Source organism: Anser brachyrhynchus (assembly GCF_964034855.1).
Source record: "Anser brachyrhynchus genome assembly, chromosome: 12".
Lineage (NCBI taxonomy): Eukaryota > Metazoa > Chordata > Aves > Anseriformes > Anatidae > Anser > Anser brachyrhynchus.
Window position 1 is genome coordinate 16,856,144 of NC_137707.1, and position 14,958 is coordinate 16,871,101.

Here is a 14,958-nt window from a genome sequence, read left to right on the forward strand (position 1 = left end):
CTTTCCCATTCCACCGCCTGATGGTATCCAAGCGAAGGAGCTCCTATCTGCAGCCTTTTTCTGACACTCCAGTTGCCTGGGATCTTTGAATGTAGAAATAATAAATAACAAGATTTTAGATGATGAATCTCAGTATGAATGCTAGAAAGAGGGCAGTTGCTTTATTGATCCCAGCTGCTGAAATTTTCCCTGTGAAGATGATTTATGTTTATCTTAAATAAATAAATAAATAAAAATCAATGAGAAAAACAAACAAACTGAACTTCATATAAGAACTGATTTGAAACATACTCAACATTTTCTTTCTCATCCTACTTTCCAAAATCTTCTATATATTCAAAGAAGCGGATGCAGTCCTGCTCCTGCACATACCCTCTTTGAAGAAGAGAGATGTTTCTGCTTCTCAGTTGAGCTTCATAAACTTGCTGGAGAAAATTCAGCTTAGCGGATGTGTTTTGAAGTGGTAGTTTCTTGGGTGCTGAACCATTCATTTCCTAAAAGGATAAAGCCACTTCTTCGTACCTGCTGACAAAACAAAAGAAGCAATTCTAATAATATGTTATGTGTAGATGGGCTGTAGCATTGGTAAGCATTCCTCTGGCTGCTAAAAAGCACCAGCTTTATCCAGCCTCTCGTCTTTACCAGAAGCAGCATCTGCCTCACTAGAAAGCATAAAAATGGTCTCCAGTTGGTTTTGTCTGCATTTTTACTAAACAAATGAATCATCATGATGTTTTCCTCCAGCTTAGACACCAACTGAAAATGAAGCTACATTCAGCTGCCTCAAGTTGGGAAGGTGAAGATAATCTTCATCTCTGAAGTGTGAAAGAACTGACACGTAAAATTGCAGGTCTGGCAGCAAAGTTTTTTTTTTTTTTTTAAATAAGTACCTTACAGTTGGAGAATCGATTTTCCTTAAGAAAAGAAGACATAAGAGACCCAAAGTATCAATGCTTTAACAGTAATACTGGTAACATAGCAAAGTGAGAGGGAAGACAGTGTTATTACAGGCATGCCTGTAAAAATGCTGGCTGTGAGCTTAGGCTGGGAATGAGGGGGAAAAAAGCCTTTCACTTCCAGAGTACGATGGTGAAGCAGCCTTCCCATCCGAGTGGGGATAGATAAAGGAGTGGCAGGCACTTCTAAGGCTCTGAGTTTATGCTAAATATTATGTGGTGTGGTTGGCTGAAAGAAACAGGGACCCTGAGGTTGTTTGTACTTTAAGCCTTGTTCAACATGGTTCTTTTAGATTCCCTGCTTATGTTCTTGACCGTTGATTTAGAAGTTTTGTTATGCACTGTGTGATCTGAAGCGTGCCTCTGAGTCAGACAAAGCAGCCATAGATGTGATAGTTACAGAGTCAGCAAAGATTTTGGAGTAATGCATGACAGCTAAATAATATTTGTCTGAAGTCTAATTTGGTAGTGGAAAAGTGTTATTTCTGAGATTTAGGTTGGGGAATTATCTAGTATCTGTGAGCACGGGGGAATCACTTGTTTATTCCATGAGGATTGGCCTGCTTTTCCTTGGTGGTGGTAGGGATGCTGTGGAGGGGAGGAAAAGGCCTTTATGCCTCTGGAAGAGGTGATGGAAAACTCGCATCTAAAAGTTTGATAGACTGTACAAACGTGATATCAAATTATCGGATGATTTGTCTCAGTGTGAGTGTTTTCAAAGCATGTGTCAGATAATCATCTCCTTCCTTACCTCCATGCTCTGGTAACTGCTTCACTTCCAAGGTTCTGAAAAATAATCTGGTCTCAGGGGACTGAGTGAGAACTTCATTGTCGTTGGGACAATGGGGCTAAGCAGCCCTTCAGACAGGTATGCAGAATGCTGGCAAAAATTTGCAGCCTGTCTTAGCATCCAGTTGTGTTCATGAACAAGTCTGTTTCTCTTCTCTAGAGGGCATAATAACTGAGACTGATCATAGTTAGTATCTGTGGTTTTCCTTTAGATTGTGAATGAAGCCAGGGTATGGCTTCCTGTCTGCATAAAAAGTGCCATCTGCTATCACCATTGTAAATATTCTAGCCTTGCAAGAGCAGCTAGTACAACCAAGAGGTTCTTCGAAGCTCTGCTCCTTCCATTCCACCCCACAAGTTGGGACACTGAATTCCTCATAGCCTGACGTGGCTGGTTTGTGTGGCAAAGGCTGGGAAAACTCTGATTCCCTAATATAGTCAGTAGTTTCTGCCGTTGCAGAACATAGCCCTTACATTTTTAAATTTAAGCAAAACTGTTGACAGTACCAGATATTTTTATAGATATAAGCGGAATTACAGTAGAGTAAATAAAGGATTAGAGGTAAATTATAGATTAGTGGTTAATATCAAAGGTACATAGGAGCAGCATAATTCCATTCTTTTGATCTTTCCTTGAAAAGTCCAGTTTATAATCCTATTTAGGTAGGAAATTGATGCATTTTATATGACTCTTTATATAATTTTATGGAGTATTTGTGTTTGCAACCATAGTGATGAAATGCATGTTTTTGGCTGGAGTTGCAAGTTGCAAGGGTCCTTCTATCTTAGTTTGATTTCACTAAATAAGTATGTCAATTGAAAAGGAATTCAGTTCTAGAAGAGCCCTTGTATCATTTTTCTGTAAGCAAATCTGAAGTTTTTCAGAGTGAAGCATTCCCATGAAATATGCTTTATCCTGTAATGTTCATTTGCATCTGTTTTTAGTCCAGTGTACAAAAATAACAACATAATTTCTTACCTACCCATATAGGGAAATTTCTTCTGTCCTCTGTGATTATTAATATGTCCTTCTAATCACTCTTATGGATTTTTTTTTTTGGCACATTTCCATTCCTAGCCTATGATAGAAAAACGTAGGTGGCATGTTTGTTCATTTTAAACTGAGATTATCTGATGACTTCCTGAGAGGGTCACGTGGCTGGAGTATATAAAACAAACTTCTTCCAGTAACTTTCTTTGAAAAGGTGCACTGAATAAAGGTACAGTTGAGCTGAACTTACATGTTTACAAAAAGTATCTTGAGAATTCACCAATTAGTTTAGTTATTGTTTAGAAAAAAGGTGGACTGAATGTCTGGTACAATAGTATACAACACAGGTCAAAGGCCTGGTAAATCATAGTTCTTTTGACAGCCTCTTATTTGTAGCACTGCATTCGGTAGCTAACATTTCTTTTTGTACACAAACATTTGTTTTTAGCTGTTTTTGGGTCTCAGACGCCAGAAATCTGGAGAGAAGAAGTCCAGAACAATGTAAGCAGCAGCACATATCCACTAGCTCTGAGTTTTTAAGGATTGGCTGGTCTTCCAGTAGCCTAGTTTTTCAAGGTGCTGATTACTTGCAGTTGCAGCACGATTTCCTGGGAGTTACTGAACTCTGAAATGTACTTTGATGATTTGCTGTTATAAGTCAGTTTGGGTGTAAAAGTCTTATTTTCAAGTTTTAGTGCTGTTATTTCTTAATATGTCTTGGAACGGGTGCATAATTTTGTGCAATTAAAGTGTCATTAAGTGTACTTTTTAAAAATAGGGTTCCAGGTTTGTCACTTTTGTGAATTGTGTTGTTCGTTTGTTGTTGGAGTTAAGCTTAGAAGCAGGTGGCTATAGTTGGTGTAAAAGTTTTCTTCAAACCATCAATTACCCAAAGTAATGGTTCTTCCTACTTTAGTTGCTTAATACTAACAGTATGATTTTATTTGCTTACTCTCATATGTCAAATTGGGAATTAAGTATTTTCTCTGGAGGAAAAAAAAATTTTCTTGTAAGGCAGACCTTAAAAAAAAAAAGCCTGTGAGATCTGTGAGGGTTGTTGAGGGTCGCAGAACACTAAGGCCCTGTGTCAGTGCTTCCTTGTCTTTGTTGATTATGTAGGGTGCTTGTGCTCCAAAATGATGTCCTCTGCTTCGCAAGTACATTAAATGCCCAAGGAAATGTCTGTCAATGGTGGTGTTACCCCTCACAGGCTTACACGTTTATCCTTGGCCTAATGTATCAAAGCCCTTCCATGGTATACTGGTTTGAGAAACATGGGCTGGGGTCTGACTGGCTGGGGAGCAGACCTGTTGAGGAGCACAGGCAGGTGCTAGTGGCTAGTTGGCTGAATAAACTATCCAGAGCAAGTTCGTGGAGGGCCAGCAACATGGGCAGTGCCTGGAGCAGTTGCTCTGCGAGGAGAAGCTCAGGAGTGGGACTGAATTCAGTGCTGCCTGTGCTCTGAGCAGAGGTTGGATTGGAGATCTCCGTATCTCCTTTCCAACCTGAACGACTCAAAGATTGCACAAAGTGAATAGGTAGCTGAGATTAACTTGATCCTCCTTGTACTGTTTTAGCAGGAAAACACAGATCTGGAAGAGTGGCAATGTTTCAGCCTTCAATTGGGAGGTCCATGCAGCGAGAAAACCGAGCACTGGTTTCACATTCTGGATAGCTATCCAAACGCTGTTGGTAAAAGAGTTGGTTTCCAAGTTAAAGAATGAGGATGGGAATCCCATTCTGCAGGGTGTGCATGTATTGGTGCAAGCAAGTCCATAATTATGACCTGTCTAAAGCGTATGGATTTAATACAGTCAGCTGGATAGCACTGCCTTTGTAGTTGTGTCTTAACTCGTGACATCCTAAAAGCAATGATTTTTGTTTAGCTCCACGTCATCTTGGTTTAAGGGATTGCTAGTTGGAGCCCATCAGTTTGAGCTGGCAGATGTAACAGTGTAGAAAATGACAGCGTGTAAAGCCTGTATCTGTCAAACTCCAATCTGGAATGCATGTCCCTGGTACCTGTTAACTGTTTGTATGTGACTGTTGCTTCTGTAATTAAGTTTCAGAGTTTCTTCCTTCTTTTTCAGAATTGTAGTCATGGGGTAATGCAATTTTTATTCTCTTAGTACTCTTTAGAAAACTTCATCCAGAGCAGGGCAGTTCAAGCACCAAAATTTTCTGAAAACCCTGTTACTTTTTACACACAGAAGAATAAATCACAGTGGTTTAGCAAAAATTTGGAGATGCAAAGTAGTTCTAGAAAATAAAACGGTTGCGCACAACATTTGTGGAAGAAAGTGTCCTGAATGGAGCTTTTAACTTAAATGGGGACTAATTACTGCGTTCTTCTTCTCTAATTTGGTGCCAGTTTCTGGTTGCATAGAGGCTTAAGTGCCCTTGGGTGAGAGAAATGGGGAGTATGGTGTCCTTTAAAATTAGAGACTGAATAAATTGATAACTTTTCACATCCTAATTCAAATTGTGGTATCTAATGCCACTGAGGTGTGGTACCCCAAATGACTGCATATGTTAGGGTATTTTGGATTCTGTGTTTACAACACTAGGAATTTATCTGATTTTTCAGAGAATTAGATGTTACCGTTATGAAAGTGAAACACTTGAAAAATGTCTATGGCTCACTCCTCCCCAGCCTCCAGTCACCCTCTCTATGGTAATAAACTAAGCATTGACCATTTAGTGCAGCCTGTAAATAGAAAGTGGTAGTGATTCAGGTCCCTTATTGCAAGAGTTTAACCACATTGCTTTGTGGAACCCAAACAGTAAAACTGAAAAGAAATTGTCATTTTTCTTCCAAAACCAAAGTCATGGAAATCTACTTCGAACATTTAAAGGAGCAGTAGGTTGGAAAGTAACTATTACCACTTTTATTTCTTAGTACGTTTCAAAGCAGCTTCTTTAATCTTATTAAAGTATTTTATAGTCACATCCATTTAATCAGAAATAATGAGTGTTTCCAGCTATATAGACTTCAGTTACAGCAGTCCTATATGTATCAGGATTTCTTACATCTGGCAGAAACATGGCACTACCTTTCTGGAAACGGAGCTTTCCTTGTGTTCTTTTGTATTAGTTAATAGAAACCCTCCTTGAAAAAGGATACTCATCAAAGAATGTTTTATGAAACAGAAAACAGTACTCATAAACCCCATTGGATTCCAAGAGTTATTACATTTTACATCATATATGGTTTATTTTTCCAGATGCCACAGTTCAAAATAATGTATTTTTAATACCACTTGCAGAATTCTACAGATTCATAATAGCACATGACATGTTAATATCCTCTGTGACATCCTACTGGTCATATCCAACTGTGATAAACAGTTGTATATGCTGTAAAAATGACATCTGTTATAAAAATAAAGATAATGCACAAGGATACAAACAATCCCTTAAATTTGTAAAGACTGTTACAAATCTTGAATGTTAATTTGAAGGAAAAAAGTACATGCTAATGCTAAGTTTATGCCTTCAGTTAATAGTCCTTTATTCCTTCAGGAAAAAAAAGTCAAGCAGCTATGCTTTAAATGAATTTAATGAACTGCAAAGACTGACATTTTCACTATAAAAGTCACACTTCATTTAATGAAGTAGTTAAATATTGATGCTATATTAAAATACAGGCTGAATAAAAATGGCAATATGGTTTTCAAAATAGGAATCTGAACTGTTTTTTTTTTTCTTGTTATATTGAAAATTTCATGAACTGAGAGAAGGGAAATATAGCAGAATATTTCCATAATAAACACAAAACACTGTTGAAATAACATTAAAGTTGAAAGACATAAACCCATAAAAGCAAGGAAATTAAGTCACTCTTACCTCAGTGGTCTTTGTGCTTAAGCACTGAATCTCTTAAATGAATGGAACCAACATTCAATGTTCAATATTTCCTAAGATTCATGAAAATGAAGACAGATTGTAACCCTGTACTACAGGTGGTACATAAAAGAGCTAGCCGCCATGTATTCACCTAGGATGACTGCTTATACCATGGTATTGTGTGACCTTAATTCAAGTATTTGTGTTATAAATACTGTGATTTTGCTGGCAGTATTCTGACATGTTGACTGTTTGTGGTTTGCATATACTTCCATTAATATCATTTGGATTTTTAACTTCTTTCCTATTCCTGCACTGTCACCGTAACAACATAATATTGATAATGGATACAGGAACATTGGTGATGAACATGCCTGAGGTTTTTCTCAGGTCAAACACCTATGTGATGATGATGGGAAAACAAAGCAAGAATCTTATAGGTGTGGGTGGGAGCCACAACTGAGTGACGGCATGATCGACTTCCCTGTGATGAATTGAATTATGTTGTATTGTACTTCGTAAAGCTGTACTAATTCTGACATCAGGCCTCCGTGTATAGTAAAATACTGAGGATGACAGGTTTGGCCCATTGAAGTCAATGGCAAAACTCCCATTAATTTCAGCAGCCTGTGATATCATCCTCAGTGGCTGACTTGTAAAACAATGGTAAATTGATTTAGCACATCTTTTTTTTTTTTTTTTTTTCCCCTGGGGAAAGATCTCTGCTTCATGTAAAATGACTTGACTTTTATGCTCTTACTGTTAAAATGTGAATTTTAATTCAAGATAAATACAGTCTGATTTTTTTCCCCATACCTAACATTATTTAAGTATCAAAATGATGGGAGAAAATGGAGCTACTTTGAAAGTGGTAGGTTGTATGCACAGTTCTATACACAATTACTAGCAGAAACCAATGATAAGGAATGCAGACTTCTTAACGAAGACTAATGAATCACTTCTGTAAGTATGAGCTGTCAAGTATGGTCTCTGTGTGCATCATTTGAAATGTGTTTTTTTTTTCTTATGCAAAGAGTGTTTCTTTAAAGCAAACAACAAAAAAGAAAACATTGGAATCTGAAGAAATAATTGTATGAATATATATGCATTTAGAAGACGTGCCATATTCATGTTTATGACAGTGGTCCTCCAAATTCTGTATAACGTGGCAAGATCGTCATCTTTTTGTGTAGGCACGTCTCCTGGTATTTTGCCACAGCAAGCATGAAAACGATCTACTTAGTAGAACATAAAATTCTGTAGGGTGTTATGGAGACTCACCAGAATTTATCTAGAATTAATAGAGCATTGAAGAATTTCTTCCTTTCCCTGCCATCAGAAGTAAGAAAATGGATGCCAAGTCTTATGTTCATGCTAACTGTGGTCCTTAAGTGAGTTCTGATTGCACAGTGGCAGTGGCTCCTGGTTGCTGGTCAGCTGTCTGCGTAAGGCAGTGTCCCCATTGACTACAAAAGGATCAGGGATAACCCAAGAGAAACCGTTGGTGGCATGTTTAGCAATATGTGCCCTCGAGTGCGTTTATCTTTAAACAATTACAAAAGGTACCTGAAAAGGTATTTGTATACTTGTAACATTCAGTAGTTAGATATCAGAATGCTTACACTGAAACCATAGCAGTGCTGCTATCTCCAACAGTAGTATAGGGAAAAATGTTTTATTAAACACTAATTTCACTTGTTATTTAAGAAGTAGCTGGCTTTGCACACATTAATCTCTTTTTCTTTTTAATTCAAGGTTGATGGTCTAGGTCTTACACATTGTATTTATGAATAGGGCACTCAATAACTATGCAAAATATCTATTTCTCCCATGGGAATTTGTGCTTTGATATATTCTGATCCTTATTAAATTTAAACAGGATCAAATTTATACAGCTTTGGCAGAGATTTATTAAAATACACTGAGTGGACAGCTTGTGGGAGTGCAGTGTGCTGTAATAACATATGCCTCTTACCAGAGAATAGTAATTATTGAGAATCAAATAAATCTGTAGGAGGTTAAGTATATATGGAAAAGATATCAATTGTAGTTTTATACAGCTAGACAGAAGTACTGTCTGAAGATTTGTTGCTGTATAAAGAAATGAACCACATCCTTTTAAAACCCTAAATATTCAGTGTCCTTTACTAACAAAGCCAATGTTCATTGTCTTCAATTAAAAATAAAAATAAAAAGACATTTGCTCAGTAACATTAAATTAATTGTTTAGTGCTATTCATCTACATAAGGACTTATTTACATTTATACCAAAGGTTTAATAAAAATAGATGAATTTATTAAATGCAAATGAAAAATGTTTGGTTTAAAGTTTTGTAAATTTCTTAATCAGAATCATCCTATCCTTGGAAAGGACAACCCAAGTAATGCATGCAGATTAACCAGAGAATTTTTCTAAAATTACAGATATATTGTATAACATCCATTATTCATCCAAGTCTCAGCAGTGATCTGTGGTGGTTCAACAGTGGCCTTTAACCTTTTAGTTGATTGTACGTAGTAATTTCACTAGGATAAGAATTGAAAAAATGATGGTTGAGTCAGTAAAAGCCATACCTTCTGGAATAGTTGTGGTTTGGATGAAGCTTCTGTATTTTGTGATAAAATTCTTTGGGCTTTCAAAGCTTGAGACATGTAAAAATGGTAATTTTGTCACTGAACACAGAATAAGGACAAACAGCATATATCTTATCCGTTTCTTCACTCCTGGTAAAAAGATTCAGAGTTACGTGTTAAGACAGGAGGACTTAAAGGCAAGTGTTCCATTTTTAAGTCTTGAGGTTGTCCTATGCCCTCAGGGAACATACCAGAAACATCTAGGTGGTTTGGGGTCTTTCATGGTTTGGATATTTCACGTTTTCTTTGGAAAGCCAAAAGAGACAGACACCATAGTAATTTTTTTCAGTCATGTGTGGATTTCACTGCCTTGTTTTCCATCTGAGTCTTCCCTACTGACAATGTCAATCTAGAACAGATTACTTTGAGAAGTAGTAGTTGAAAATCTGTAATTTTGGTTCTGCAGTAATGTGTAATAAGCCATTATTATCATTTTTAAGGGTTAAGAATCTTTTGAAATTAGTAGTATCCATGTAGACTACCTGGTACGTTTGAGCCTGTGTGTGATTCAGTACTGATGTGACCTTCGGGCTCTGGGCTTTGCTGGAGACTGTAAGCAGAACAAGGAGGACTATATGATACGCATTTCTCCTTGTCTTACGAAAGGAACAAGTCATTTCAGCAGGAAATTTATTTATCAGGGCTTATTATATTAAGAAAATGATCTTTGTTTATTTTTAAAAAGAAAATGCATTTAGATTATGATTATAGTTAACTTAAAATTAGTATCAGAATACGTCTGCATTTTATTATGAATATCTCATGAAAGCGGTCTACTTTTTGGTAAGCAATGTAAAAGATATTTATTTTGGTGCTAATGCTTAGGCAATTATATCCTTAATTTAAAAAAATGCACTGATTCACATTGCTCTAAATGTGATTCAAATCCATTTCACTCTTTATCACTTCGGTGGTGGTTCTTTTATTAGTAGCCTCAACCTTCTTTCATCCTACAGTTCTAAAATAGTTCTAGATTTCTTTGAAATAAACTAATGTAACCCGATTATTTCAAGCTAGCAAGAGTATTCTCTTAAAATAATAGATGTTCTTAAAATAATAGATGTTCTGTTTCTGTCCTTTATCTAACAGAAGAAACACTTTGTATTTGTTAAAATAAAAGTCAGGGTGTTTGGGTTCCAATCCCATTTTGGTTATTACACTTCTGTATGACCTTGGGCAAGTCATTTATTGTGCCTGTCCCTTGCTGATTTTTTTTTTATGAAAATAGAGATGATGATATATAGGGACCTCTTGGTAATGCTCAACCTTAATTCATTGCCATCTGTGGAGGGCTCTGGGAGACCTGTCTAAGGCACTACTGCAGACGTTTCTATCCATACATGTGTATTATGACAGCTCATAATATGTATTGTTAGATATGAAATAGATATGAATATATAATGTGTATCAGCACGTTTGACTACTCTCCTGTATAATTACAGTTTTTATTAATGAGTCATGCGGTGACACTACTGATGATTTTGTTCCCATTCATGTCTGCAGTAGAAAGAGATGTTCAAAGTATGAGCTAATTCCTTTTCTTTAGGATCACAGGTGTTTTAACTCAGAATGTCTATTTCTGTGGGGTTTCAGGATCTCTTTTGAAAATTGGTACATTGTAAAAATATATACATAGATCTTAAGGTATACTGGGTTAATAAAAAACTGACTAATTTTGCTGAAAAGAATTGCAAAGTAAAATCACTAGAATAAGTGTACTTACAATGTGATATTATTTAGATAGCAAAACTATATTGTAGGTATCTGCCTAGGTACCCTATGTTTTTGGATTTAGGGCTGTATAGAATCAAGTAACTGGAGTGAAACTCGGATTATGATGTGCTACAGTTCAAAGAAAATCTTCACCTCATCTGTTAAATATTTCTAGGTCATACTTCTCATTTTCTCTGAAGCAATTCAAGCAAATCCGGTGTTTTGCAACTGATTTCTGTTTCTGTGTTTTCTTGGGAATAGACTAATTTTCTTTGGTGTAATAGAGATTAAGGAGTCCTTTGCTTATAAACAGACATAAAACAGTTCCTAGTTTAAGCATGGGAAATTTATCATTAAGTAGATAGCTTTATTTGTTGATGCAGACTACATAATGTGTCTGCATTATGCTGTTTTGTATTTACTTTTATTAATTCTTTTATTCTTTTATTATTTAATTCTTCTTTAATTACTTTTATTCTTTTTATTTTATTACTTTTAATGCTCTTAATATGTTATTAATTTTAATTATTTAATTATTCTGAGTAATAGTACAATTGTATATATTTGTGTTTTTTAAAGTATTTAATAAGGACAATCATCTTTTGAAATTATTTTCTTCTTTAACTTCTCATATCAAGTGTTGTGACAAGGTATTAGGTAACAAATTTATTCATCCATCACAGCAAATCAAGTTGGCACAGTGGCTTATGAAAGATCATCATCCGTACTGATATCTTCAGGGTCAAACAGTCAGATTGCTTCTTACTTTTAGTTGGTGCTACTGCTTGTAAGCTTTGCTACAGGCCCTCATAGAAGAATATTCTTCAGTGTATCGAGGGAATTATTAAGGATTTTAAAAAATACCTATACATTTACTCTTACTATTTTTTTATTTACTGACATACGTTGATATTTTGTGTAGGGCAAGGAAAAATTATTTTAGATGCAAAAGCATGTTTGTAATAATTGTCTTTTATTTTTTTTTTGTGCAAGGACAGTGTAAGCTGAAGGTAATAGCCATGTATTATATGAAGGAAGCTAAATAACTGCTCTAAAATGTCAGTGGCTGTGACATTCTAAAAACACTTTCTCTTGAATGATGTCTGTTCCCTCTTAGAGCTGCATTGATTAATTAATATGGCTCACACAGTAAAAGTTTTAATTTGAAGATAACATATGAGGTACAAGATATTAATTGCACCAAAGATAACATGCTAATTAAAAAGTTCATGCACAGTTGTCTAAGGTTAACAGTATGTATTGAAATACTTGGAACAGAAATCTAATTATAATCTAGTATCTGAATGCTGTATTTTTGCAAAGGTAACATCTTTTGTACTTCTCAATTCTCTTTTTCCAGGGAAGAATTCTTTGTGTGATGTTCCTTTTGTAGTGAAGCTAGATCAGTACGAAACCAAGCATTGTAAGCCAGTGATTTAGAGCAATGTAAATAATTCTGCATTGAGCAGTAGTTGAAAATGCTGTTGCAAAGATTGTGTCAAAACAAACATATTTGAGCTTTAGAGGAGAAACAAAATGCAAACTTCTCACCTCTATAAAACAAGGAAGCTGTTTTTACCTATTAGGTACTTCTTTTTTTAGGTGGGTGAATAGTGAATAGTATGTTGTGCCAGGAAGCCTGTTGATAAAAGTCTTAGATATTAGTGCCTAGTTTGGCAATCTGGAGTCAGTCTCCTGGGCCAACCTCTGTCGCATTCTCTTAGCAAAAATGGAAAGGAGAAAAATGCAACTCCTGTGGCTCTCCTATGATTTATTCTGTTGCTGTGCAATTTTCCAGCACAGCAGTTTCTATATTTCCTTCCTCTGTCCTCAGCAACCTTTTGGAACTTTCAGTGTCACCTTATCTAGCTCACAGGAGTGAAGCAAAAGCTTCTAGCTCTGGAAAGCATTGGCTTTCATCTACAAGAAGGCTGCATGTCAGTGCTGGCTTCAGGTTCAATGAGATGTCTACTATTTCTGTTGTGTGTAATATAAATAAATAGCATATGTAATGCAAATGTCATAGTTCAAGATACAAAGATTATCTCACATTGAAAATTCATGACTTTTTTTTTGTGTGTTCTCCACTCAGGGCAATGCAGTGGAAATGCACCTTTATGTACTCCCTAGATTAAAATAAAAACAACTTCACACCATAATGAAACTCGATTAAATGGTAGTGAAGTGGCTTCTGAATCTTCACCTACGTGAAGGAATGGCTCTGGACATTGACTGTGATCTCACACCAGTATTAGCATCGATTGTTTGTTGGCTGTGAGGGAGCAGCCGTTCTTCAGCTTTATAAACTGTTCATAACATTCATTAACTCAAAATGCAGAGGAACTACCACTTACATTTTAAATCATCAAAGGGGGGAAAAAAACACTGCCTCTCTGTGCAGGATAATTAAGCAAATATTTAAAGAACATTGGTCTTAAGTCTTCACTTGTTTCAGTGCCACCATAGAGAGCAGCAGCAGTTGCTGCTCTGTGTAGTTATGTGCATATGTAGGGGGAGGTATTGAGTTGCACAAGAATAGTATGTATACAGCTGAAATAGCTTCATAAAACTAATATTCTGCATTATACAGTCATTCTTGTGCTAGGAGAAAATAAGTCTTTAAATTATTTGACTCAGCCAGCTGAGTTACCAGAATAAAATCCATCAGTCACTTCTTAGGAGTAGTTGTTTCATTCTGTGGTTCTGCAGGACCAAGAACTAATTCAATAAGTAATATTTCTGTCATTTGGAAACCTAAATAGTTTAGAAGCCTATACCCTAGTGCATAGGTCTAAGGTCTAGACAGAAAATGTCTAAATCCTGAAGTATGAGCTTTTAAAAATGTCTGCTTCGGTGTTCTTTTCCCTAAAGCCTGTATGAACCTGAGCTTTTCTCAGAAGTGTTAAATACCTGGAAAAAAATTCCTTTGTTTCTGCAGGTAGCCAACAATACCAAAATTTTGCAGAGAGCCTGGAAAAGAGAAGACCATAGATTGATATGACCTAGATCAAAGATAAACTTTAAGATTCTGAATCCTGGCTTTGTTCAGGGCTGCAGCCTCTGCTCTTGACTCAAACAACTAAAAGCTGTGTGCAGGCAAGATTCAAAGCACAGTCCTTTGCTGATCTAGCCCTAAGCCAATAAACGGGGACCAAATGTTTTTAATTTGGCACTGTTACATTTACAGAGCTAAAAAATGCCAGGATATCTCCAAAGGAAGACCACTATGTATTACTTCAGGCTGTGTCTGGCCTTCTGTTGTTATTTTTGGTTGTTTAACAAACTCTAGGAGGAAGTAGAAGCAAATACAAAGAATTTGTTTCTAACCAGCAATTTTCTCTAAATTGAGGCAGGATGAATATTATCACTTTTTTTTCCTCGCTAATTTAATACCCAACTGGATGTTAGCACATGGCCTGATGATTAAATTTTGAAGCCTGATGTAGCCTTTATCCTTACAGGTTTTCCTGCTTTTGGAGCAACAACCCTTTAAATTTTTTTGTTTACACTCTTGTGTTTCCTAAAAATCTATCCCCTGTGAGGCAACATGCTTTTTACTCTCATTAGATGCTCAGGACTAAGAACTCCAACGTTAAGTAACTTGACCAAGGTCATGCAGACTGAACTTGCAGAATTAAGTCTTGCATGTGTTTTCTCTTGGCCATAATAGTGCCATCATAGAATGGGTTGGGTTGGAAGGGACCTTAAAGATTAGCCACTTCCAAGTCCTCTGCCAGCCTTCCTTTCCTAGTAAGTGTTTCCTAGCAAGATGCAGAAGCCCATAGGTAACTCCCACGAGACTGCTCCATGCGCATCAGTGGCTCCCAGGAAAGAAGCTGAAAAGCTGCATTGGACTGGAATCAGTAAGCCTCCCAGGCTGGTTTCAGTTCTCTTGGCACATGGGATTGCAGTGTGGCATCAAAAACAATTCCCCCCCACCCCTTTGGCACAGGTCGGGTTTTCCTGGGATATCCTATTTGTGTGACTGAGGCCTCCATATCTCTTTGGGGAATTAAGCTAACGAAATAA

The 14,958-nt window shown here is 36.5% G+C and overlaps 1 protein-coding gene across 5 annotated transcripts in view; it reads left to right on the plus strand.

Moving 5' to 3' along the window:
- TOX3 (TOX high mobility group box family member 3) overlaps positions 1-14,958 on the plus strand; it is a gene marked incomplete at its 5' end in the record, with an annotated part of 76,944 nt that overhangs the window by 11,434 nt on the left and 50,552 nt on the right. The window contains one exon of one of the 5 annotated variants that reach the window (XM_080552896.1): positions 903-14,792. The exons of the other annotated variants lie outside the window; for them this stretch is intronic. Of the gene's footprint in view, positions 1-902; positions 14,793-14,958 lie in introns of those variants that run through there. 5 annotated transcript variants of the gene reach the window in all.